The following is a 24,931-nucleotide window of genomic DNA, read 5'->3' on the forward strand; positions in this document are numbered from 1 at the left end:
AAATAGTGAAGCTAGGCAATAACCTGAAAGAGACAGCATCATTTCCACCAGATTGGAAAGAACAAAAACATTAAACTTGCAGACCTCAATGCTGCTTATCTGGAAAAATGCCATAGGTTTTTCAGAGCTACAACTTTTTCCTCCTTGCAGCTGAGTGCCTGTCATCCGCCATGGTATCGTGACATGGCATCACTGCATGGCAACATTCCACCTGTACAGGAGTTTGTGTGGGGAAAAGGATGGCTCTGGTCACAAGGAAACAGCAGCAGGCAACACCTGAGGAGACTTCACAGGTCAGGGAAAGTTTCGGCCGTACATCCAACAGGTACCCCTAAGACTGATTGTGTCTTTGTGAGAGAATAAAAACATGGATCCAGTCCTGTTCACATCAGTTTAAAACCCATCCACCTGCAGAATCCAAGATCATCTCCACTATGAGATTCAATTGCAAAGCTGAGATCCAAGGATGTGAAATGAAAACGTCACAGTAAAAATATGTGATGAAAGAGGAAAAAATTTTCTTTTTTTTTCAGTTTAGGGGTGTATGTAGCTGTGTGAATATATACATACAGTCATAAAAAGAAAAGTGGAATATGTGTAAAAGAGAGTCAGGACTTTTTCCTTCAGTATTACAAGTGATGTGGAAAATATTCCTTGCAGCTACTGTTGGATAAATTGCAGCATGATCAGAGATATGGATCAGATGAGCACAGAAAGCTGGTGAGAGTTTAAGTAAACTCTGGCCACCTTTTCCTCTGACTTTACCTCCACAGGTTTGTTACCTTCTAAATCATAACAGTGTAATTGAAGGAAAAGAATTGTTCTTGTCAGAATGTGTCTAAACACATTTGTCCAGAAAACTCATGCCAGTAAGCTTGAGCAGGATCTTTTCTACCTACACTGAGAAGAAGAAAAAAAAGTCTCATGGGATCATAGAACCATTTAGGTTGGATAAGACCTTTAAGAACACCAATTCCAATTGTAAAGTCTATACAGCTTAAATTTTACATGGGAAAAGTAAATCAGAATGATTATTTCTCTTTACTGGTAAAATAGAAATTAACAGACACACACAAGAATCAGCAATTAGAACAGTCAAAGCAAATAAAACAAAGGAAGTTTTTTTCACTTACCAAGTTGTTACACTGTGGAACACGCTGCTGCAGGATTTTCTGTATGCAAAATGTATAAAGCAGATAAAACAAGGGCCATCAGCCTTCAGACACCAGGAAACAGCTAAATCCTCTGTCTCAGGAAGGCTCTAACCTGCAGACTGGCAGAGCCAGAAGTACACAGCTCAGGAACAGGCACTGCTCTTCTCATCTGCTTTCTGCTGGCACCTACAACCATCTAATGATACCAAGCACATCTCTGGGCAGAACAGACATTTTCTTTAACCTCTGCAGAATGATTTTTATATTTTTCTTCAGTACAGTTTGATTTCCACACTCTTTACTGTAATTTTTCTTCTAGCAGAAAAGCTTCCATTTGGCATTACTGGAGTCTGTTAGCTGTCAGGGAGGGATTCTCTACCCACAAGGGAAAAACAGCCTTGCTATACCTGAATTGATCCTTCATAAGTTTTTATTATGTCGTGGGTGCTCTTAGTGACACTGAGAGTTTTTGATGAACACCTGCTGCTCCATACTAATAGACCATAAAAAATGGGGCTGTGGAATTAAGCTATTTACAAAAATGAAGTAGGAAAGACAATGCAGCTGGATACATAGTGCAGGAGAAGAAGAACATGTCATTTTAGCTGTCTAGAGAACTAGACCATGTGTGCATGTCTAAATCTTAATATCAGTGACACTAACGTTTCTAATAAAAACACACTCATGCATTTCCCAAATTCAGTATATATTTTTACTTACAGTCACTTCTCTTTAAGTTCTCCACTGTATTTTAACATCTTTGCTTCTTGGCTTACTACTGAGTAGCATGAAGGTCAATGCTTAATGCAGACTTGCAGTAAACTACACTTCTCCAACTTCTCTTTCAATATACCTTAATCAAAAACCTTCTAGGAAAACTGCCATTCCCACTAATGACAAGTTTCATATGGTAGATAGTCTCTGTCTCACAAAGTCCCGTTCACTGCTAGAATTCAGAAAATGGCTCAATTAGTAGAGAATTTGAGAGATGTTGCTGCAGGAGATTTGTGAGGAGAGATGCCAGCAGATAAATGTGAGTCATTTTTCAGCTCAGGAGGCTTCAGCTCTGATTGTACAGACTGATTCCACTTAATTCATTTCATTCTTTCTATGTAGGTGAGGAAGACAGCAGGTGAATAGTAAGACACAAAAACTGGAGCAAAAATGGGTGTTATTAAAGTGAATCAAAGTAACAACTGGATTGGCAAGTACACAGGTAGATTATCTATGATTCACGAGCCTGTATTATTTTTAAAATGTCATTGGGCAGGCAATGAGTATATGGAGATGCTAGTAAACCCCTGAAGTTTTCTCAGTTTTATAACTTTCACTATAAGTCCCTGAACTGATACAGCTCTGTGAATGATGTGTTCACTCTTCTCTGAGGAGGGGGCTGTAGCAGAGACCTCTCCAGCTCCTGCCTCCAGCCTGAATGACCCTATGATTAATGTCTCCTGTTTAAAAAATACACATTGTCTCTCTTGGGAATGAAAAAAATAAGTAATAGAAAAGAACTTTGTATATGGCTCCCACAATAATCATTGCATGTGGACACTAGAATTGAAAATTCCCAAATAGATCAGAATCTTGAAAATATTGATAAAAATGCATTTAACTGAGGTGATAAGATTAATTCACAGTCATCTGACATATGGGGGAGTAACTTGGTGAAGAATGAACTTCAGACTCACTTTTCATCAAGTCAGTATGGGACCAACAATAACAACCAAGCAGGACCTGATCATCCAGTATTTTGAATAGGGATAATAAAAGTTACCTGCTGGTGAAGACTAAAGTGTTCCAGGTGAGCAACATAAAACCCATTTTAGAGAGGGACTGTGAAAATCTATGACTCATTTCTTAATAGTTCAAGGTGTGAACTGCCCTAGTTGTCCTGGTGAAGCTATTCCCTTTCAGCAGCGTGTGTCCCACAGAAGTTCCCCAAGAGAGGGAGATGGATGTGCAGTCAAAAGTTTTGGTCATAGCTCAGAAGAAATTAAAAATTCAGATGCAGATGACATGGCTTACAGAGTAAAAATGGCAACATACAGCCCTAACTGAACTCACACTCCTGAGCTGTGAGGTTTGGTCTCTGGGTGAGCACTAGAAAATGAATATGGCTGATCTTCCAACAGCACCTGGTTCAGAAATGACACAACAAACTCTAGAGTTTTGTCCAGGTTTATATTGCTTTGGTGCTGTGGTGGGGGGAAAGAGTTTTCCCCCTGAAGTTATAAAATGGTAAAACCCCAGGGGGTGGTGACCCTTGAAGTTTTGAGGTTTTACCCAATGAGCGCTTCTGCAAAATATAAACATATCACAAGCAGAACAGAAGAGAAGGTAGTTGTAGTTGTTTTAGAAGAAGTAGCCATCTTGTGAAAGCCACGAGGAAGGGGCTCGGAGCCCCTTGGGACCTCTGGGCCCCCCCAGCCCCCGGCAACGGGGCTGCAGGAACTTGGAACAGTGTTAAACTGGGCCAGGTTCTGTAGCTGAGAGCTGAAGGAGTTTCTCCACCGTGAGCAGCAGCAAGAGATACTGAAAGCAGCAGCAGACCAGCACTGACCAGAGAAACTGTGACAGAGAGCCAGCAGAAGATAAGAAGCAGCAAACAGCATGCAGCCAAGGAAGACACAGAGTTGTCTGAAGAGAGCTGAGAGAGAGAGCCAGCAGCAGCAGAGAGAGAGCAGAACTAGCTCTACAGACAGAGTTTATGGGGTAAGAACTAAAGCAAAAACCCCCACACTCTTTTTGTGACCTTTCCTAAGTGGAAAGGATGGACTCCTACTGAATGGAAGTCCTAAAACTGCAGCAGCACTGCAGAAAAGAGCTTTAAAGCTCAGAAGGAATGCGGAGGGAGTGACCTTGCCCCCCCCCCCCTCCCCTTCCCGCTGCTTGAGACAGAGCACAGAGCTCTGTAGGGGAACTTGAATCCCCTGAAGATGGGGACCATCACAAAGACCCCTGAGCTTCGTGATATGACATAGTGAAGTGACCCTTGTCCTGGTGACCACAGCCTATGGAAGAGAAGACCCTCACTTGGAAACGAGTGGCTGAGAGGGGCTTGGAGACCCCCTTGTGTGTACTGGTAGAGATCCAGCCACAGCTGCTGCACGAGAAGAGCGAAACAGATAGACCTGCTGCCCTAGAGACATTGCTGCTCTGAAAGTGGAAAGGGATCCTTCTTCCCTCCTGGACTTTTATTTGGAGGGGAGAAGAGATTTGATCCATTGTAAATACTTATGTCATGGTAGAGATAATTAAGATTGTATATAATGTATTGTAGTATTTATTTTGTGCAGTCATTGTAATATATTCCCTTTCCCCCATTCTGAGTCTTGTGTGGTGTCCAGAAAATCCATCTCACATTGGGTTGAGATGTGGGAGGGGGCTTGGATTAGGGAATTGAATTTTTGAGGTTCTCAAACCATGACAGGTACAGAGAGTGCTGCACCTTCTTAGGTCCATTATGGGCTACAAGTCTTGCCAGTCTTTTTTCATAATTTTTCAGAATTGTCATCTTTCTTCAGATTTCTGATTTTTTGCTGGGTTTTTTTGTAAGCTGATTTTCACTGAATGCTTCTAAATTCCACAGACCTTAGAGTCACAGGAAAAAAAACCCCCAACTTTAAAATCTGTAGTATGAGTTTTATAGGAAGAAGAATGAGAAAATATAGATGGCTTCTACATTCTCAGGAACTGACAGGAATTCCTGATGGAAATCAAACTATATTCTTCCATTGACTTCAACAGGAAAAAGGTATTTCACCTTGAGATTGTAGAGAATTACTTTCGGGAAAAAAAATGCCAGTAGGATATTAAAAAGTGATTGAAGCTAAAACTTTCTGCAGAAAAGGAGTGGAATCAACAAATTTCTTAAGTTAACAAAAAATTGATGTTTTGTTTGTTTCCAGCTGTCTAAACATTTCAGTTTAACATCACTATATAAGAATTGGATGTCTTCTGGCTAGAAATTATGTTTTGTTTTAAAATGTGAAGATAGGCACATAATGCGGTTAATATGATGCAAGCTGGAGTCTGAATTTGCAGTAATTTAGCTCATCTGTGGTAACTGCCTGTGGGGAGACTTGTACATGGTTATAAATGTGTGGTAATTTGAGGTTGCCTATCCCTCCTCTGAATTCCCCCTCTTGAAAGTAAATGATCTTATATTTACTGATAGGTAAGAAGGTGCACAGTTATTACTAAGTAGCCAAACACTTGTGGCAGCTTGTTTGCACATCTTTAAGATCAGATAATTACAGGAGGAAGAAAAAAAGAAGTGAAATTATCAAAATAAAATAATTTTATTTATTGAAATTTAATAATTTATAGATTTCTAGCCATGTAAATATCCACGATTTTTTACCATTCTTTCTGATTCACTAGGTATTATTCACAGGCATTATTCAAAATTTCAATACTTCTAATCTAGAAAAACAATTTCCATTCCAGATTAAATTTTTGTCTCTACTCTTTTTCATAGCTGACTCTAGTGAGACTTTTTTTTTATTTACACCATAAAAACTTTTAGGTGATTAATGGTGAACCCAAAGACGTACTTTATCTTCTGTTTATTTTCCTGATATGAGACCATTCACCCTTCTGCAGAACAGATGGAGTTCTACTGTATCACAATAAAGAGTATCAGACTCTATTTTTGAGGTATGAATGTCATCGTTGGTGACAAATTAGATTTAGTTGTCTGTTGACCAGCCCTCATCAAAAAGAAGTGTTTAGGAGTTCAAACAGGAAAATGCACCAGTACGAAGTATAACATCCCTCCTGGAATGTAGTAAGATCTGTGTTCAAAACAAGCAGGTAGAGAACTTGGTATCTCCTCCCCACGGATGTTATGACACCAAAATTTTATGTGGATTCAAAGGGACACCAGAAAATGGCAGTGCTGCCTTGCAAGCCTGGGGCTGTTATGTCTTTAACCCTTTCCTCTCCTTTCCAGTGGATCTAACCCTAATAAAAGAGAGAGTAATGAAGAACAGAAAAAGAAAGTTTGAGAATTCATATCAATTGAAAATTTCAGCATGTAATTTTTACAATAAAGCATGAAATTTTATACCTTTTATTTTCACAACAGTTGTTCAAAAATTCCTTAGCACGGCTCTGTACTCTCCCTTCAGCAACAAAAATTGTTGACTAACTTTACCGGAAACTCCTTTAATTAAAAGCGGCCACAGAGTTAGCCTTTCATACAAACATTAAATTAGAGGTGTCCACAGGGTTGCATACAAATCAGAACCCACAGTTGCCAGCCAAACCACACACTGTAGATGTGGCTCTGCAGGGAGAACCCAAGAATTTTTGTTCCAAAACCACAGGTACCTGCTACTATCTTGTTTAGCTCTAGCAGTAATAAAGCTGACAGCTTGTGTGGAAACCAGCAGCTCTGTGTCCACACTGTGGAGGACATCTAATACCCCATTGATGGACTGGCCTTAGTGAACAACCAAGCATGCCACAACAAGGCAAATTGTCCTTTATGGAATTTAAAATTGCCAATAATTTGTGTAATTCCTAGGGCTTTTCTCTCTTCTTCTCTAGACACAGCTCACATACATGTTTCCCAGCTTTCTGTTCTGCTTATTCAGAATGACAGAGACAAGGAGAGAAAGTTCAGGATGAGGTATCCCCTCTTGACTTCATGTGTTTCTTAATTTATTTTTTTTTTTAACAAAAATGATAAAGGAACATGTGAGTCTGGAGAACAGGCAAAAGTACATCTGCCTCAGCTCTGCTGTGATAAGTTCATTTCTTATGAGCAAACTTTTCACAAACGTGAGTGAAGTACCTCCAAATCTGGGTAAGAACTGCTCCACCTCCTGCACACCCATCAGGCTTATCAGATCAGTCACACTGCGGGAACCTGCCTTGAAGTTCTTGGCCTCATAAGGATCCTGAACACACACTGGTATCGGATTCTTTCCCAGTGTTTTCAAAACACCAGGAGAGAACTGATTCCTTATTCCTTTTCAAGTTTTTCCTAAAGTGGTGCAAAGCTGGGTTTGAATGCCTTGCTCCCACTCAACAGAGCAGGTTAAGTGGGTATCTCCCCTGCTCTACACACACACAGTGCAAAGGATGAGCAGTGATGTCTCCTGAACATCAGAGATCACAGACAGCAGAAACAAAACAACATGTCTTGTGGGGAAATAAACATTTCGTAATTGCTAATGTTTCCTTTCGGGTAAGTGAAAAGCCTGAACACATTAAATAAAAAAAAAAAAAGAAAAAAAAAGGAAAAAAAAGAGAGATTTAATTTCTAGTTTAAATACAGCTGCAGTAATTCTTATACACCACACAGCTGTTCAGAGGCCTGGCAGCTGTCCATATCTTATATGTCCTATCATGCATTTTCCAGTATTGTCCTCTTGACACATAAAGACTGTCTTTAACTGTTGGGAAAAGATAGTATCCTGGAGTTAAACACATCTATGTCTCATCACTGCTGCCTTTCACACTCGCTGAGCCTCTTCACTTTCCTCCCTGTGACCGTGATCTTGTTAGAGAGGAGAATCGTGTGGTTTCTTTATTTCTTTCTTTGACACAATCTTCCATACTGATGGTAGACCCCAAATTGTACACTTGTTTGTTAGAAACAAACCAAAATCATAGCTAACATTTATATTGTCCAAATAACTGGGATGACAAATGTTTCTACCAAAACACCGACAGATGTGCCAGTTCCACTGCCAGTGCAGTGGGAAGGGAGGCTGATAAGTTTTCCTGCCGGCACGTGATGTCGTTCTGAATTAATTTCTTAGAGAATAGGATTTCTGTTTTTATAGTGAAAATGAGAATGAAGAACATCTTATCCAGTATCCTGAGCATTTTTATAAATAAGCTTCTCAATTTTTCCTGCCAGCTTTTATTCCAACCAAAAATATATATCGTTGTAATGATGTTCCTCAGTAGCAATATGTATTATAACGTTTAGGTAAAGGTATCATGCAGTTCTGGGAAAGGTTTCCTCCACTCTGGCTTCTGACAGCTTCCAAAACACATGACACAAAGTCCTCACAAGGTGCTGGTGCAACAGGGGCAACATTACAGCTGAGGAAACGGAGGGCTGGAGGCACAAAGCTCTGCACAGGACGTGCTCATGCCCAGTAGCATTCCATAGCTTTATAGAGCCACTTCAGAGAAAGACAAAAGAACAGGTAAGGTGCATCATGGCTCTGCATAACATTCCCATGCCTCCTTGGCCAGGATTTGACACTCCTGGTTCAACTGATGTCCTGTTGCCCACACCTTCACATGGTTCTTGGTTGGTGCCAGCTTGTGTCCAGCCAGCTCAGAGTGTAAGCAGAGAAGTGCAGTGCTTTCACCTGTCTTGGTAAGTGCTGTTTTATCTCCTCTGTTATTACGAAATATAAAAATTACCTTAAAAGAACATTAAGGTTAAGCAATAGACAAGCCAAGCTTTGCCTCCTTCATGCATGGCACTCAATCTACTTTTCCATTGTGCTGTTGTCTTTTTTTTCTTTCTTTTTTTAAACCACTGATTAACTTCTGTATCACCTGCTAACCCCACCTTACCTCCTCCCATATTTGTATATTCTAGCATATCAAAGCAAGATGTTTTTACATGATAAGTTCCCTTCTCTCTGTGCAACTTGGGTAAATAGTTTTCCCAGAAATGTTTCACTCACCACTGTGCTACATACGTCACCTGTAGTTTGTAGTTAAAGTAGAGTTTTACTAGGTAACTATTGTACAAAAGACATTCTCTGGTTCTATTTACCCTTAATCTGGGAAACAGTAAGAACAACTACAAGTTACTATTCCTGTGTACCTAAAGATACAGAAATAATATTAGTTCAGAGACAATATATTATCGTATTTTATAATACATGTACCCTTTTTAGCTATTCACTCCTGGACACAGGGAAGTTCATTTTTAACCTTAATTCTGACTCTAGTACCTTTTGGCATATGAAAGTATGTAACACTGAAGTCTGTTTACAGAGTTATTCATTTCCTGGATTTATTTTTTTCTTAAGTAAAAGAAAAGAGGAGGCCCTCTGGAGCTCAGCAGGTAAGCAGCTCATTGCATGTACCAGCTCTTCAGCCTCTCCCGGATGAATATATTACATATTGAACAGCAAAAAAACATTTTAGACAGACTGTACTTGGATTTTCAAATGCTAACAAGATGGTAAATGGGAAGAATTTCTTTTCAGAAGAAAGCTTCACACCTCTCTTAGCCAAAAACTAATTTCAAACACTCTAAATTTGAGACTTGTACGCCCTGCTTTTCCTCAGGTCCCCCCAAGAAGGATTTTTAATAAAAAGGTAATTATGACAGTTTCTACAAGAGTAATAGAGATAAGATTAACCCGATGGCATCTTTCAACCCCAGTTTTTTCACAGTTGCAAATTTGCAGTTGCTTTGGTATCACAAGGAAGATGTTTTCTTTTCTTTTTCCTTTCTTCATAACTGGTAGGCCTTTTTGGTCAAGCTTTCAAGCAAGTCCATACCAAAGACTGTCACTGTCCCAAAACATGCTGCAGTAGTGGTTTTGCAGTCTCACCTAGATGTCATTCCCCCAGAATTTCCCTCTTGAATCTTCCCTGGAAGACACCATCATATCCTTTGCTCCAGATTTTCCTTCATAGGCCCCTGCAACCTACTCCTCTTTTTTCTGGTGCTTACAGCATTGACTTACTCATAGGCATTCAGCATGTCTCCCTTTAGCTATACATATTCTGTTCTTTTAATCTTTTATCATAAATCAATCATTCCAGTGCTTAATCATATGTGTTATTTCCCATGAAACTCTCCTGCTCCTCTCCCTTCCCCCAGTCAGTGTTATGTGTCCAGAACTGAATTAATTTTTCTAACTGCATGACCAAAGAGACCTCCAAAGCAGGGCAGTCATCTTATGAGTATATATAATAGGAGTCAGCCCAACTAGTAAGGTTGGTGCATCATCACTCTCTTTGGTAGCTGCCAGTCAGCTGATTATTTTGTATAACTTTAAAAACAGAGATTCAAGAAAGTAACCTGACTGGTGGCAAACACCAGTGTTTCATTTCAGATACGACCTGATCCATGGGACCCAAAACCTCACAGACAGCGTGGGAATTCAGATCTAAATGTGGGCTCCACAGCTCACAAGATTCACTTTTATTTGAGAGATTCAGCTTTGTAGCTCTTCTAAAGAAGTCAGCCTCTTCCCAGATTCCCAACTTAAGCAACTTTCAAACTCCACTAAAATTACCTGACTGATCAGGACCGAAATCATCCATAGACATATAAGGCTTTCCCTTTTGAATTATAAATAATTACTAGAAAAGGACACATAGTAAAAGAAAAACAATGAGAGAGAAGAAAGAAGAGTCTATGGGTAAAAAAGACACTGGAAAATCTGCTATTTTTTATTTTTTATATTGACCTGGAGGGGTGAGGGAAGGAAATGAAGGAAAGTTCTGCTGCTAGACTTCTTCCTGGCCCTAAAGAAAAAAGACTTTTTTCCTATTCTTATTTGTGAAGACTAAAAGACCAACTCATGAGGGCCATGAGAACTGTACAAACTTGGCCCCTGAAGTCACGAAGAAATGACTGTAAGTCCATCAGCTCTCATGGAAAGGTTGAGTAGGCTCTGGAGACAGGGCTGTGCTCCTAAGTGTACTACTGTTGCTGGAGGAGATGCTGTCACAGGTAAGGGCACAATGCAAAGAGAGCCCTTGCAAACACAGGAGAATGTGAAAAGGAGACCAAGTAGACACAGGTGAATATGAGCACAGACAGAGTCTGACAGGGGAGCTACTCCTGGTGGCTTATGTAAGCAAAACAATTTCATCACCTTCAAAGGCAAATGGGAGCCAGGATACTCTGTTTATAATTTGGGGGATTTTTTCAAATCGTAAGTCTTTCATTATATAACGCCTAAAGCCCTCAGTCACAGCAATCTAGCCCTGCAATATCCGGTGTCACATAAAGAAGTACCTTCTGTATTGTAACAAATATCATCAAAGGACTAACATCTAAATCATATTAGTCAGAAGAATGTACTGATTATATTTCTGATGAGTACATTTCCTTATCAAAAATTCTATGTTTCTTGCTTTCATAATGATCTTGTCTTTTTTTTTCAAATGATCAGTCTGAAAAAAAGCATCCCTAAATACAAAAGAACTCAAGTGTGTGCTTATATTTTTAGCCTACTTCATGTCCTTGGGACCAGCTGGTCTTCCCCATGTGCTGCAGTGGTGCTGGTTCTGAGATGCCTCCTTCCAGTATCAGTGACACTTGTGATGACCCTTAAGGTTTCTTTATTCAGTGGGTCATCACAACAGTCTACAAATGTTTGGCAGAACCAACTTTTTGGCATAATCTTTTTGCAAATACATGCTAAATATTTCTATAAGTACGCTACTGGTCAACATTTTTTTATGATCATGTACCATGGGCCAAACTAATTAAGCTACAGTTAATTGTGTCTTCATTTTCTTGCACACACAGTGATGAGATCCTGTTAATGTCTGATCAGTTAGTGGTGAGGGACAAAGTCTTACCTAATTTTGGCCATATGAATCTAGACAAATATAACCCCCTGCAGGAACATAATAGAGACTGAGTGTTTCAGGCAGCCTTCTTAAATCAGACTTTTCAGGCAGAAGAAATTTTGCACTATACTGAAAGTTCTGCACTGTCACCAGGGGCTTTTTCATCATAAATATTGAGCCATAACAAAACAGATGCCACTTTATGCTTCTGCACATGGTGATGTTTTAATGCAATACTAAGAGCCCAGTCTGCAAGGATGGCAAATCCTGAAATGTTGTCTTGCTCATCTCAATCACCGAAAGACCTTCAACCTGAACACTTTGTCTGCAGTCAGATCTTACAAGGTTTGACATGGTGTTGTGCCCTTGTGGTCTGTTTAGCTGGTATTTCTTCACATATTGTATTTCAGAAGTACTGCTCTTCATCAGATCCATCAGATGCATCTTCCCCAACCTGGCAAGATGCGGCCACCACGAGTGACTGAGACTGAAGTGAAAAGGTGAGAAAGCTCTAACATTAAAAAACAAAGCATAAATCCTCAGCAGCTTGTTTGACTCCTATAAATACCGAGGGAAAAAATTAAAACTAGCTTCGTGAGAGGAGAAAAAAAGCTGAATAAAGAACAATCTCTGCCAATGTCTGTCACTTGACAGATGGTACACTAAGGAATATAACACCTACCTGTGACTTACACAGGGCAATCTCAGGTCTGTGAGGGAGCCTTGGATGGATATTTTTCTGTCTGATGCACTGAGATTTAGAGAGTATATTTGGGTTTTGAAGTCACTAGTATACACTGAGAATAACCTCTACAAGGATTACGTACTTTGGGAACAATCTGGCAGACTTTCAGCCCGTTTTCAAGATCTCTTGTATATGCAAAGGGAACTTTGATTTCATGATTAAGATAGATTTATAGCAGCAGTAGCACTTATTTAAATATTATGATAATGGGTGAAAAAAACTACTTTACATTGCAATGAACTGAAACGACATCTCTTAATGCTGTTGAATTCAGAGGTGATTTCTCTCTTCCAGTATTTGTGGGTATTCAGGAGGTTTTTTTAGACATGACATACATTTCAAGAATGAGAAGCAAGTAAATCTCATCTTTTAATGAGCCCTGTAAGTGTGATTTAGGGTAATTTCATTCATAGAAAGAAATTATATTACTTCTCTTTCAAACCCCTCTGAACTTTTTGTCTGCGTATCTGCCCATTGTGTTTTTCCACAGGTGAGGACTTAAGCCTTTACTAAAGACAGGATTTTGGCATTGCAGTGTTCAGCAATAGCCATGCTACTGTCATTGAACTGGCAAAAGAAATGAGATCAAGCTCTAAGTAGTAATTATCAAAAGAAACTAGTTTTTAAATAGAATATTCAGTCATCCTCAGAACAGACTTTAAGCTAAGTGCCTGGTTCTTAGTTGTTGTGGTAGGTTTCTATTCACAGTAATTACTGATTTTGTACATAAAGCTGTAAGGTTTCAGAGAAAATACTGACCCATCTTTACTGAGGGGAATAAGAATCACTTAGATACAGGAATATTCATAGGGGAGTTGTAAAACTGTGAAAGGAACTTTGTCCTGGCATTATCTGAGAGTTTGAATTTTTTAAGTTTTGACCCAAAATACATTACTTCATGTGTGTTGTGTATATGGCCATTAATTGTTGTCTTCTATAAGCAATTGTATTTAAGTAAAAAAAGAAAACACATATTCAAGGAAGATGTGACACAGATCTTCTTGAATCTGTCTTCTCTCAGCCACTCAGGTGCCATTTTCTAAGCCCTCTGTTTTACTGTCAGACTATGCATAAAAATTAGGAAAAATCCATGTATTTTTTTAGAGATGATGTGCAATTAATATGTTAATCAAGAATCTGTGGTGGACTTAATTCCCAGCAAACTGATGAAAACCAGGTTCAGTCTGATACCCAGATGGATGAAAACTTCTCAGCTGATTGTAAAGGTAAATATTTTATGCAGAGTAGACTCAGTATCACGTTTGGGTATTCAAAGGCGCAATTTCCTTCTGCAAAGACAATCTTTTTTTTTAAGCTTATTAAAATTTTGTATCAAAGCTGCTTTCAAATCGAAGGTAGATCTTAAACTCAATTTTTGATGCTGAATTATTTTTTCAGAAAGCATTAAGAGCTAAAGTCTTCTATGCAAACACTGTAGGCACATGTCTCTGAGCTAATCAGCTGCACTGTTAGAAACATGTTCTTGCACAACGTGGCCCATCTCAGCTTTGTAAATAGAGCTGGTATCTCTGAAAATGTCCATTTCATTCCATGACCATGAGAGCTTTGTGGTGAATGGCTAAGTGGTGTACATCTCCACCAGTGGGACAATCTGCATGTAACTTATCTAATGAAAAATAACTTTCTACTAAAGTGGAAAGTTTCAGAAGTTTTTACTTTTCTGCTAGTAATTAACTTCTCAAAGCCTGAGTTTTTTGGGCAAAAGTGCAGAGAAAGTGAAGGAGAATAGACTAATGACTTTGAATAATTGGATTTTCATCATAAATGAAAATGTTTTTATCTTCAGGGAATATCCTGTTAAAATAAAACAGAAATAAATATTCATAATGTTTCCCTATGTAGATGTAATATCACAGTTTTCATTACTCCATTTTTAGATGTAAAACAAAAAACCCCTTTTTCTTCTTTTGAAACATATTCAGCCTGCTAACACTGCCAGGAAAGCAAAGTTAATAAGCCAATTTGTCTCCTTTTCAAACAGACATCCTTGTATTTTGTCTCAAGTTGCTTTTCAAGCTACAGAGGAAGCACCTGTAAACATGTGTTGCAGAACTACCTCATTATCCTCATTCAAACTCTTTGCAAGCACCATTAGTCAAGGCACTGTTTTCAAGCTGAGTCTAAGGCATAATCTGCTTCTGGTGGTGAGTCCTTTGTTTTGTGTATGTTGTTTATAGTCTTCTGTACATGGACATACCTGCTGCCCATTGCACAAAGACTGCAGGTCAGGTAGTCACGTGGTCCAGGACAGGACTACAAAATACAACACGAGAAGGAACATTTGGTCTTCCAGCAGATCCATTTCTGAGCTTAGCATATCTTTTTTTTTTTCCCAGTAGATGATTCACTCATCTAAGTTGACTATTTTTTGTAGCTCCTGTCCAGCTCGGTGGTCCTTTGTACGGACAATGGAATTGAAGTCCGAATAAGTGAAGGACTAACAGACATCCAGACTGGTAACAACATATTTCTTTCCAAAGCACCTGATTTCTTCATATTTCATGAGGGAAATTCTTGAGTTCCATTTTTGAGGGTTTTAGGAGGAATGGTACCTAGACCACAGGAACTATCAGGTGGCTTTGTTTCTTTTGATTTTCTTTAATTTCAGTGGGAAAAGTGTTCTTTGATTCATGTTAAACTTGGTTTGCTCCATGAATCTACTTGTTATTTCACCTTTATTTTCCAAAATTATTTTAAAAATCCTGTAGGTTTGGATTGTGGGGGTTATTCAGATAGATACACTCAATTTTAAGGCAACATGTGGAACTGAAGGGATTCCAGGATGCCCCAAAGAGAACACAAAGGTATCCTGACTTCAGGGCCTGCAATGTAGCCTAACTTTTACCACTGCAACACTTAAAAATGTTCTTTTTTACCACATGCTGAGTAAGGCTTATTGCAAATCTATACCTTTACTTAGGCTTTTACAATTCTGCTTATCATCATGTTCAGCCACCTCTGTTCTCCTTTAGCAATGACAAGGGAAAATGACAGTCAAATATGTCTCAAAATAAAGCAGAAATTAAAAATAATGGCTCACCACATCTCTCCTTGACCACATTGTTATTCCAGGTGGCAAGGTGACCTTAGGCAGAGAGTAAGTAATTTTATTTATGTCAGTTGAAGGTCTGTAGGTTTACATTGAAAGGGAGTTTGAAAGGGAATGACAGAAAAGTTCTGATGGGGAATGGAATATGTAGAACAGAGTATACCAAATATTCTGAAATCCCAGTGACCTCAGTGGTCAAGCAGACATGAGGGAAACAGCAAGCCTTAAGTTCATGGCTGTATGCAGCAAAAACAGACTGACAGTTCATTGAGGTCTCTAAGGTCTCACTATGGATGATCAATGATAGGAATATACTTCCCTGGCTGATAAAGCTGTGACAATGAGTGAAGAGTGAAGTTACTGCAGGTTTTATGGAGCAAGGATGTTGTAGGAACAGCCGGACAAGTTCCTCATCCCACTGGCTGGCGACTCTCTCTCCACCTCCAAGAGGCAGAGTTTTTCTGCATCAATCACATCCAATTCTGTAGACTTTCAGTCAGCTGAAAAAAACCCTTCACTTTTACAAGACGACAGTTTAACAGGCAGCTCCCCTTCTTGCTTTCTATTTACTGGAACAAGACAGGCTATAAATATGGGACTTGGTGCAGCTCAGGGCCAAGATATGGGTCCGTCTTGGCTCTCTGGATATAAATACAGGTGAGTCACTGGATGTGCCTGTACACACCTTGAAAGAAAAATACCTGAAGTGATCACTGGCTGCCAGGAACCTGTGCCAAATTGTTTGCAATGTCCTTTGCTCCTCTTTGGCTCATCTTCATTCATGACTGCTGAGCCAAGTCAAAGTCTGCCCTTTGGCTCATTTCATTGGCTGGCTCATCACTACAATGTACACATCTTTTAATGAACTACTGTTTACACCCATGTACATACGTACGCACACTCACACACACACAAATTTCCCACAGACTTTAGCATTGCTTGTCACAGGTTTAGTGACTCTTCTTTCAAAAGGTGTGTAGTGAATATTATTTATGCTCATGACAGCATGCACAGAACTTCTCATGCTTCTGAGGATTTTACTTTAGTGTCTGCTTACTTGCTGCATGGAAGCTTCCTTGGTATTATTTTAGTTTGCTTAGATAAAAGAGGAATCAAGCAAAGAATTTCTGTAGGTTAGTTAAATAGATGCTTCCTTTTAGAACGAAATTTCCTGTGTATAAATGTTATCTAACGGTCCAGTTCTGATCTACTTAATGATGTGAAAGCATTTAGTAATTCTTATTAATTCAGTGGTCTTGTTATAGATCCCCACTGGTATATCCAAGAAAAGAATTTGGTTTGCAAACCAAAAGAATCCTAAACTGTCTGTTTTTCTCTTTGCTGATGGTGTGCGTGGTGCACAGTACTTTTTTCCCTGTAGTGGGATGAAAGATATTTTCAAAGATATTCTCGCAATAATAAAGTGAGGGTGTTGTACAGCCAGGGTTTAACTTGGGAAACGCTCCACTTTTCAAAAAAAATTTTCCTCCTGCTCTGTGCAAGAGCTTTGCCAAAGGGTGTACTTGTTACTGTTGCTGCCAAAATTACTGTTATAGCCAAGGGATGTACACGTTTCTGTGTAAATGCCTTGCCAAAGGGTGTGCGAGTTACAGTTCAAAGTTACAGTTGAAGGGGCATTCCTTGCTTTAACGTATGTGATCTGCTTATCCAGTCAATTAAACGCGGTTTACTTTCAGATGGCTGAGGGGATTGCTCATATGATGCCGAGCCTATTGCTATGGAAGCCCTTAAAAACAAGTTCCCTTTTAACTTTTTACTGTTATGCAAGGTATTACTGGTACTCATGGTATTCCCCATTCCTTGTACAATACGTGCTTCTACAAAGAATAGCTTACCTCCAATTAAAGGTGGTAAAAGCGCTCCATTTTTTTTTCTCTAAGGGTGCCAAATAAATTGCGAGTCTGCCCCAGGCCATGCATGGCTGTTCAGCAGGCTACTGTGTGCAGCTGTAGTCACATTTTGCGTGATTTTGAATTAATGGCAGTCACTTGAGAAACAGATCTGGTTGGCAGGTTGAATTCTTCAGCATAAAATATCAGCAGAGAGTGGGGTCAAAGGCACAGCAAACAGAATGAAAGAAAGGATAGAGGGCAGCTCAAAACAGTAACACAAGAAAACAGAAATCGTTGAAAATTTACAATGAATTCTCAATATTTTCTGTCAAGCACCAGTGGAAATCTGATGGCTCTGGTCTGCCAGGTATGTGCTCTCTCTCATGCAATAATTTCTTATATTAGTGCGTTACTGTTGTATCAAAGCTCCTCACCAGGGTCAGTAGGTTGCTTCTTCCATTGTGTGTGATCTCGGTGTCTCCATGCTAGAAATCTGGGCATGGTTCATCTGGTCTGTTTTGCTCTAGGAGAAGTTACACTAAAACCTCCACCAGCACAGGTCACTAAATCTCCTCTGGCCACATAAATAGCCCAGGGTTACTTCTTCATCAGGAAGAAGTCTTACATTCACCTTTGTCTTCAGACATTTAAAGAACGAACATTTGCCTTTAGACATCTACAGCAGTGCTAGGTGTTCAACGTGTCAGAACCAAAGAAAGATGTCTAAACTTTGTGAAGCAGATACAAAAAAGTTGCCCTCTTGAGGTGCTTGTTTTCCTTCCTAGAGTAGAGAATTTGCCAGGGTTAAATCAGACTAGATCATGTCTAATTTTTGCATATTGAAAGTTAGATGAGATAAATCTCTTTGTCTCACAACTGATTCACAGCAGAAACAAGGCAGTTCAAAGAAAGACAAACAAGATGAGTAGGAGCAAGGAACGCTTCTGTTTGACATGTGTATGATGAGAAATTAATTTAGAGGGAAAGCAGGCATGATAGGGCTGTTCACTAGTAGACTGGAAGAGATGAGATGAATACAGCTACCTACTCCATTCCAGTTAGGAGCAAAGGAACATCAAATAGGACAGAACAAGCCTGAATATGGAAAAGGAGACTCCTTTCCTCCATACTACAGAATCATCCCATAGACATGACACAGCAAGAACCCAAGAGTTTGAAAGGACTTGGAAAAAGATGTCAGGTATATCAAGACAAGGAGGATACCAGCAGTTGCTTTAGTTAGTGAGAAAATGCAATTATTTTCTCACATAGGGTTAAAGGGTTACACTGTTCTTTTATGATACATACAGATAGGTGAAAATTGAACTGCTGACCTTGTCATTAGTCATTATATGAGAAACTTAAAAAAAAAAAATGTACATTTGCCTCAAGCCTGTGTTTGATTTCTGGATGCATAGCCATATTTACCTAAAACTTGTAAACAAGCCAAAACTTGCATGCATAAAACTGATATTTTTCTTCACAAATTTGTTTAGAATTTGCTCCTTATGTTGCATGTAAGAAGTAACATCACTTTTATTTGTTGAAATGAAATTACTTCTAACTTTCTCTTTTATGTCTTCCACTTTTACAAGTTGTTTCTTCTGGCAATATCAGTCAACTTTCTTTGCCTCATTCTTTGTTCCCACATTGCCAATATTTCTGTGCTGCTGACTTCTGCACATATCCTCAGGAGTTTTTCTGATGATACTGTGAACAGGAGACCCTGGATGTTTACCAACTCCTTACTTATTTATTATACCTGGCTCACTTCCTAGGACACAGTGAAAACAGTGTCTGTTCTTGCTGATTGCTAAACAAACCTTGTAAGGAAGCAGTCCTCCAGTATGTCTAGGAACATTGCTTCTTCCTTTGGGACCCCATCATTGTCATCAAGGGTAACACCTGGAAAGTAGTGGCTCTCTGAGCTTTTGTACAAACCTTGCTACCTGCACATTGATCCACGTTTTTCAGCAATATGCAAAGGGATATCTGTTCTGATTTCTTCCTGTTGTCATTAGTATTTATTGAGTTATACCTCAAATTTTATGACCTGTGTTGCCAAATGAGACACACAATTTATTGAAACATTCTATCCCACATTTAATCCAAATCTTTTAACTTCAACACACAGCTTTGACAAACTCATCAGGGCATGGAAAACTGTAAGGTGAGAATGAAGGTACTCCTCAAAGAATCTCTGATTCTGCTGCAGGCAAATACAGTTGCTGCTTTTCTGTTTGTAGTATGTCCAGCATTTTATAAGGCTGAAATTTTCAGCACTACCTTAGAGATTTGGATACTCATGTTCCCTTAAAACACCATCCTAAACACTTCCAAAAGAATTCCAGGAATATCCATACAGATATGACTCTCTTGCCCCATCTCTGACTGACCTACCATAGAAGTGCTTATGAAACATTAAAACTTGCATTATTCCAAATGCATCACGTCAGATCTCCATGATGGTGCTGTCTTTAATATCCATCACAGCAAATCTCCAGCAACAAGAATTTGCACCTTCTTTTACATTTGCCAGGAAATTTGTCTTTTTCCATCTTTTTTCTTCTGGTCTGCCTCAATTTTGATGCAGTGATGTTTCTACCAGAGCTCCTACTGTGTAACCACTATTTTAGAACTGAATAATGACTGAGAGAGAACAGTCAATGCTTTAGTTCTGAAGGGATTTTAAGCAGCTGAAAAACCTGGCTGTCAACTAGCTACACAGCAGTTTAAATACGTCTCCTTTGCACCACAGGTCTCTGGAGTTTGTTTGCGAGTGTGAATGTGAAACCGTTCAATCGCTGTAAGTCTTCCAGTGGAAAACACTGTTGGCAAAGCAGAGGAAAGCAAAGAAAATAGGCAACAGAGAGGAAAGATATAAAAAAAAGTAATTCAGCCTCTGAGATGCTGATGTTATTTTTGAATTATTAAATATGGTTAAGTGCCATTTCTTTCTGAAGGAGCTTGACTTCTCTCATTGCTTGAGTGCAGGGCATGATCAAAGAGATGACCAGAGTCTCAGTTCCAGGCTCTGACTTCTTGGAGTATCCCAAAGGGTCTCCTCCTTAGCCCCTATTTCTGAAATCCCCAGTAAAACATGGCAAGCGCTTCTGAGTGCATTCCTGAGCAGGAGGTGACTTTCACTGTGCTTCTGTGCCCACCTCTCAGCTAAGAGATGTTACATTTCTCCTTGTCCTGCAGGAGTCCAGGACACAGACAGAGGACCTGCCGAGCCTCCTTCAGTGATTTCACACAAACCCATTTGTTCACCACTCCATGTGCCTCTAGAAGCCCAGACTCTATTTCTCAGTTTTATCAAATTTCCAAGGCTTTTCATGCCACTCAGTCTAACAGGAAAAGGAGATTGTTTATGCCCAAATTCCTGGGACCCAGACTGTGACACGTGTCCTGCTGTTTGATTCCCTACATGACTGGGGAATCACGTGTAGCAGTACAGCAAGTTTGTTCTTGCACTGACCTGCAACTGCACAGAGAGCTGACTCCATGGCACAGGAGGTTACACACAGCTTTAATAACTATAACTCTGTTGTTTTATCTGCCACATTGAGTGCATATAATGACAAACAGGGAGAGTAGATAAGTGTCCAGGTGTGACGCAGAGGGTAAAGTCAGCCCAAGTGTGGAAGAGATCATTCTGCTTACCTCAGCTCTATCAGCCTAACAAAGCATCCACATTTTCTGTCTTCCTTGCCAAGGAGCAAGAGACCATCTCCTTGTCCAAATCCTACCTGCTTTGCCAGTAGAGGTGTCGTAGGCCAACTCAAAATGCCCTTAAATACTATGCTTAGTAAGTAAGGACTGGCATTTGCTGGATGGGACACGGTAGAGACACAGCCAATCCCAGGTGAGCCAGCCACTGCATATGCTGGAAGTCAGTAAGCATCAGCATCCTCAACTGAGATTGGGTCCATTTGCTGATCGACTACTTGATGCACTGTATGCTTGTCTTGCAGTTAGGGCATCTGCTACTGGCCACAAGGACATCATCCTCATCATCCTCCTTTAATTCCAACAAACATAGTTGTTCTGTTGATTTTTATGTTCTGAATGCCCACCCTACTCGTACAACAAAGCTTACCCTGCCAGAGAGCTCAAAAGTTGGAGACCATTTCAAAACTGCTGAAAACTCTTGCGTTTTCAACAACCTGATCACTCAACCTGATCTAACTTGTGTAAATCAATGGCCCAAACCTCAACATCCCTGGGCCTTTCCAGGCTTGTACTGGGATTTTCACAGCCCCAGATCTATCAGTGTTCAAGGAAGGACTATATAAAAGCAAGCTTTTGGCCTCCCTCTTTATCTTTTGAGGAAGTTAACCACAATAGAAGTTACCTATTTATACAATACTTTGGGTTGGTCTGGAGGAAAACAAAAATCAATCACACAGCTGTTTTGGGTTGTTTTTCTCCCTCTTGCTCTGATGCACAAATTAAGCCACTGATTAATCAAACAATTCATTGACAAGAACCCTGATTTATGTTAAGTTACAGCATGAAAATATTTGCATAGTGTTGGATGTAGATTTAAACATAGACTCCATAAGTATTTTTTTTAAACCATGAACATTTCTTGAGGATAATCCAAGTGCAAAACTCAAGTTCTTCCTCCTTCCTGGTGATTTGAATGGACAGACTGTATCAAGAGTCAAACTATTTATGTTAAAACCTTAATCTGATAAATAACTCTCAGGATGATTTTTAAAAGCACAAAGGGCAGTAATGTACCTTGTTCCCACTAACAATTCTTCAGAGTTGTGCACCGTGCTCCAGTTTACATTTTTAAAGACCTTCCTTCTTTGTCCTGAAATCTGTGCTGACAGCGGGCTCCAGTTCAGGACATTCTTCCAAGAGAAACCAACAGGCAGTCTCAGACCTTCCTGTGGATGTGTGAAGAAAGAGACTGATGTACTGTAAGCAGAGAAAAAATAAATTTCTCAAGGTAAAATTGTCAACAGCTTGTCCATGACTCAGACTCTGAAACCTCTTTTAGAAAGTAACTGCACAGTGACATATATATATGGATGTATATGTGTATATATATATAGATATTTGTAAATGTTATTCAGGTACCAAAAAGACCTTCTCCGGTTGTATTCCTTTGTCAAAACAGGACATGAAGACTTCTATTATTTAAGTTAGTCCTTTGGAGAGATAAATCCAGATCTCCATCCTTTTTCATGTTGTCTCATTCTGATACAGTGCTCTGTGCTCCCTATAAGGTGATGTTTATGTGGGGTTTTTAATGCAATTTAATTAGTTCTATCCAAATCTCCTATTTTAAGACTATTTAACCTATGGATTGAAAAGACAGATTAAATAAATACGTGAGGTTTTGCTAGAGTTTTCCAGCTGTTTTGAGGAATTGAATCTAAATCCTGTTTTGCTAAAGCAGTGCTGGGCCCTAGCTGCAATTCAACCATCTCTGCATCGCTTTCTTTATCCACTGGATGGGAAGGAGAGCAATTTTAAGTGCCTTTACAGAGGTAAGCCACACTGTTTGCAACACAGCACAGTCTGTCTGACTTGCTAATATGTGGGAACACAATTCTTACCTTCTGCTAAATCCTGCAGCCCTCCAGGGCTCCACTGGGCTCATCTCTGCTCTGGGTAATTCTCCAGACTGGCTCTCTGGGCTGGTGCTCCCGTGCAAACAAAGCTGTCGTGATACAAGAGCAATGCCTGTAAGGTTGCCCGCAAACAAAGCCATGCTTACCGAGTTTATCTGCATGAATTGGTAGAGCCTGCCCGTTCCTGCCCAGTTCTTTTGGCTCAGACACCTTAATACTGACTATATCCCTCGCTATATGCTGAGTAATCTGTTGTGAGAAATGCCTCCAAAGAGGCCCCATTATGCACGCTCTCCTACCAGGCAACGTTAAAATCCTGCCTAAACAGCATGCTGATTAAAGCCCCAGAAGTTTTTAAATGGTTATTTATGCTTCTCAACCATTATCTAGTGATTGTTGAAGCGCCTTGCCGAAAGCCTTCTTTGTGGTGAGTAATGAAACAATGCAAATTGATGGGACCTGGTGCTGATTTTTAAAGGAAGACAGGTTTCGTTGGATGACAGGACCAATGTAGTCTGTGTGAGCTGTTGAAAAGATTTGTCAAAGGGCACTTCAGACACCTCATGGTGACAATCCACACAGGAGGGTGTCAGAGACCAAAAGCCTTCCTGACCTCTCTGGTTGGGCTACCTGGGCAGTGTTACCATGAATATGGAAACACTGAGAGGGGAAATGATCAGTGGAGAGAAGACATGGAGAAATCCCAGAAATATGTAAAACTTTGGCTTTATGTGGCTACACATGCACTGAGTTATGGATCATCATATCACACAGATTATGCATTTTGCCACCATCCCAAGGTCACAGCAGGGATCACTGCAGCTTGCTTGGACCTCCGGCATGTTCTGTGGCTAGGGCTGAGATAACGACAGGGTGAGGTTCAGGAATGGTTTAAGATTTTTTAGATAATTTAGGAGCTTGGTAACAGAATATACCAGAACCTATCAATCCTAGATTTACCATTTTGAACATGATTTTGGCCAACTGTGGTTGAAGCCATTGCTCTCTGCATGTTACTCCAGTCTCTGTTATTTAACATGAATCAATAGGCAAAATCAAGCTTGCAGACCATCAGCTTCATGGAGCAACCGTCTGATAAAAGAGAGAACAAATGTAAAGAGAAAAAGCTGACAAAGACCCCAAACTTCTAATGCTGTTTTAATTAAGCCTGATACTACGATCAGGGTAGTCAGTGCCAGTGGAAACTAATTTTCAGGTATATTTCTATTACCTCCATGACTTTGAAGTAACCCCTAAACATGAATGATAATATGCATGAGAGTAAAAGGTAGCTCTTTCACTGTCTCTCTTTCTCTTGGAATTGAAGGTGTTTGATGTGTACTAAAAGATTGGGGTTTATCGGTTTCCTTCTTTGTTTGCTTTTAATTGGGCATTGTTCCTGTGACAAAGCTTGGGCTTAAAGTTGCTGCATTGCAGGATGATGTGCTCAGTTGTGAGACTCAAATTCCAAATGACAAACCGAGATTCCTCCCAACTAGGTTTCGTCTTAACTAAGTATGGCAAAGGGCACCTTTTTATTTTGGAGACAGATCTAGAAATGAAATGTTAGAAAAATGTTTTGAATTGGGTATTTAAGCATCTTGGTGTTTAAAGCTGGAATTCAGTCCCACTCCACTGGGGTTTTACAGAGTTATCTCATCCAAAACAGTCAATGTGAGATCCTGACAGGTCATTGTGGTATATAAAATTGAACTGAGTCTGAGTCTAGCTGCCTTAGTCCTTTCAGATCTGCTCCCCCTTCTTACAAGAACCCCACTTTTACTTGGTATCTACATGCAAACTGGAGAGTGTCTGTGTTCCTGTAGTGAGGTCTCAGATTTGTGTGGAAGTCACTCAGTTTAGAAATTTAAGCAGCTAGTTAATTTTCTAAGCTCTGTAGACCTAGCACAGCATGTAAAGAATGCCTAATGTGTGCAAACTCAATTTTGCCCAGCTCAAAGAAATGCAGTTGAAACCACTGCCCACTTTTTTGT

The 24,931-nt window shown here is 39.7% G+C and overlaps 1 long non-coding RNA gene across 2 annotated transcripts; it reads left to right on the forward strand.

Moving 5' to 3' along the window:
- The first annotated feature begins 218 nt into the window (after nucleotides 1-218).
- LOC116793621 lies at nucleotides 219-22,226 on the forward strand. Of its 2 annotated transcripts, XR_004359539.1 has the most exons (4): nucleotides 219-293; nucleotides 2,271-2,370; nucleotides 12,089-12,178; nucleotides 22,191-22,226. It is a non-coding gene; the product is annotated as an uncharacterized LOC116793621 (long non-coding RNA). The 2 variants fall into 2 exon arrangements; XR_004359542.1 differs by lacking the exons at nucleotides 12,089-12,178; nucleotides 22,191-22,226 and adding an exon at nucleotides 6,112-6,215.
- The last annotated feature ends 2,705 nt before the right edge of the window (nucleotides 22,227-24,931 follow it).

The sequence above is a fragment of the Chiroxiphia lanceolata genome, chromosome 1 (assembly GCF_009829145.1).
Source record: "Chiroxiphia lanceolata isolate bChiLan1 chromosome 1, bChiLan1.pri, whole genome shotgun sequence".
In the NCBI taxonomy this organism is placed as follows: domain Eukaryota; kingdom Metazoa; phylum Chordata; class Aves; order Passeriformes; family Pipridae; genus Chiroxiphia; species Chiroxiphia lanceolata.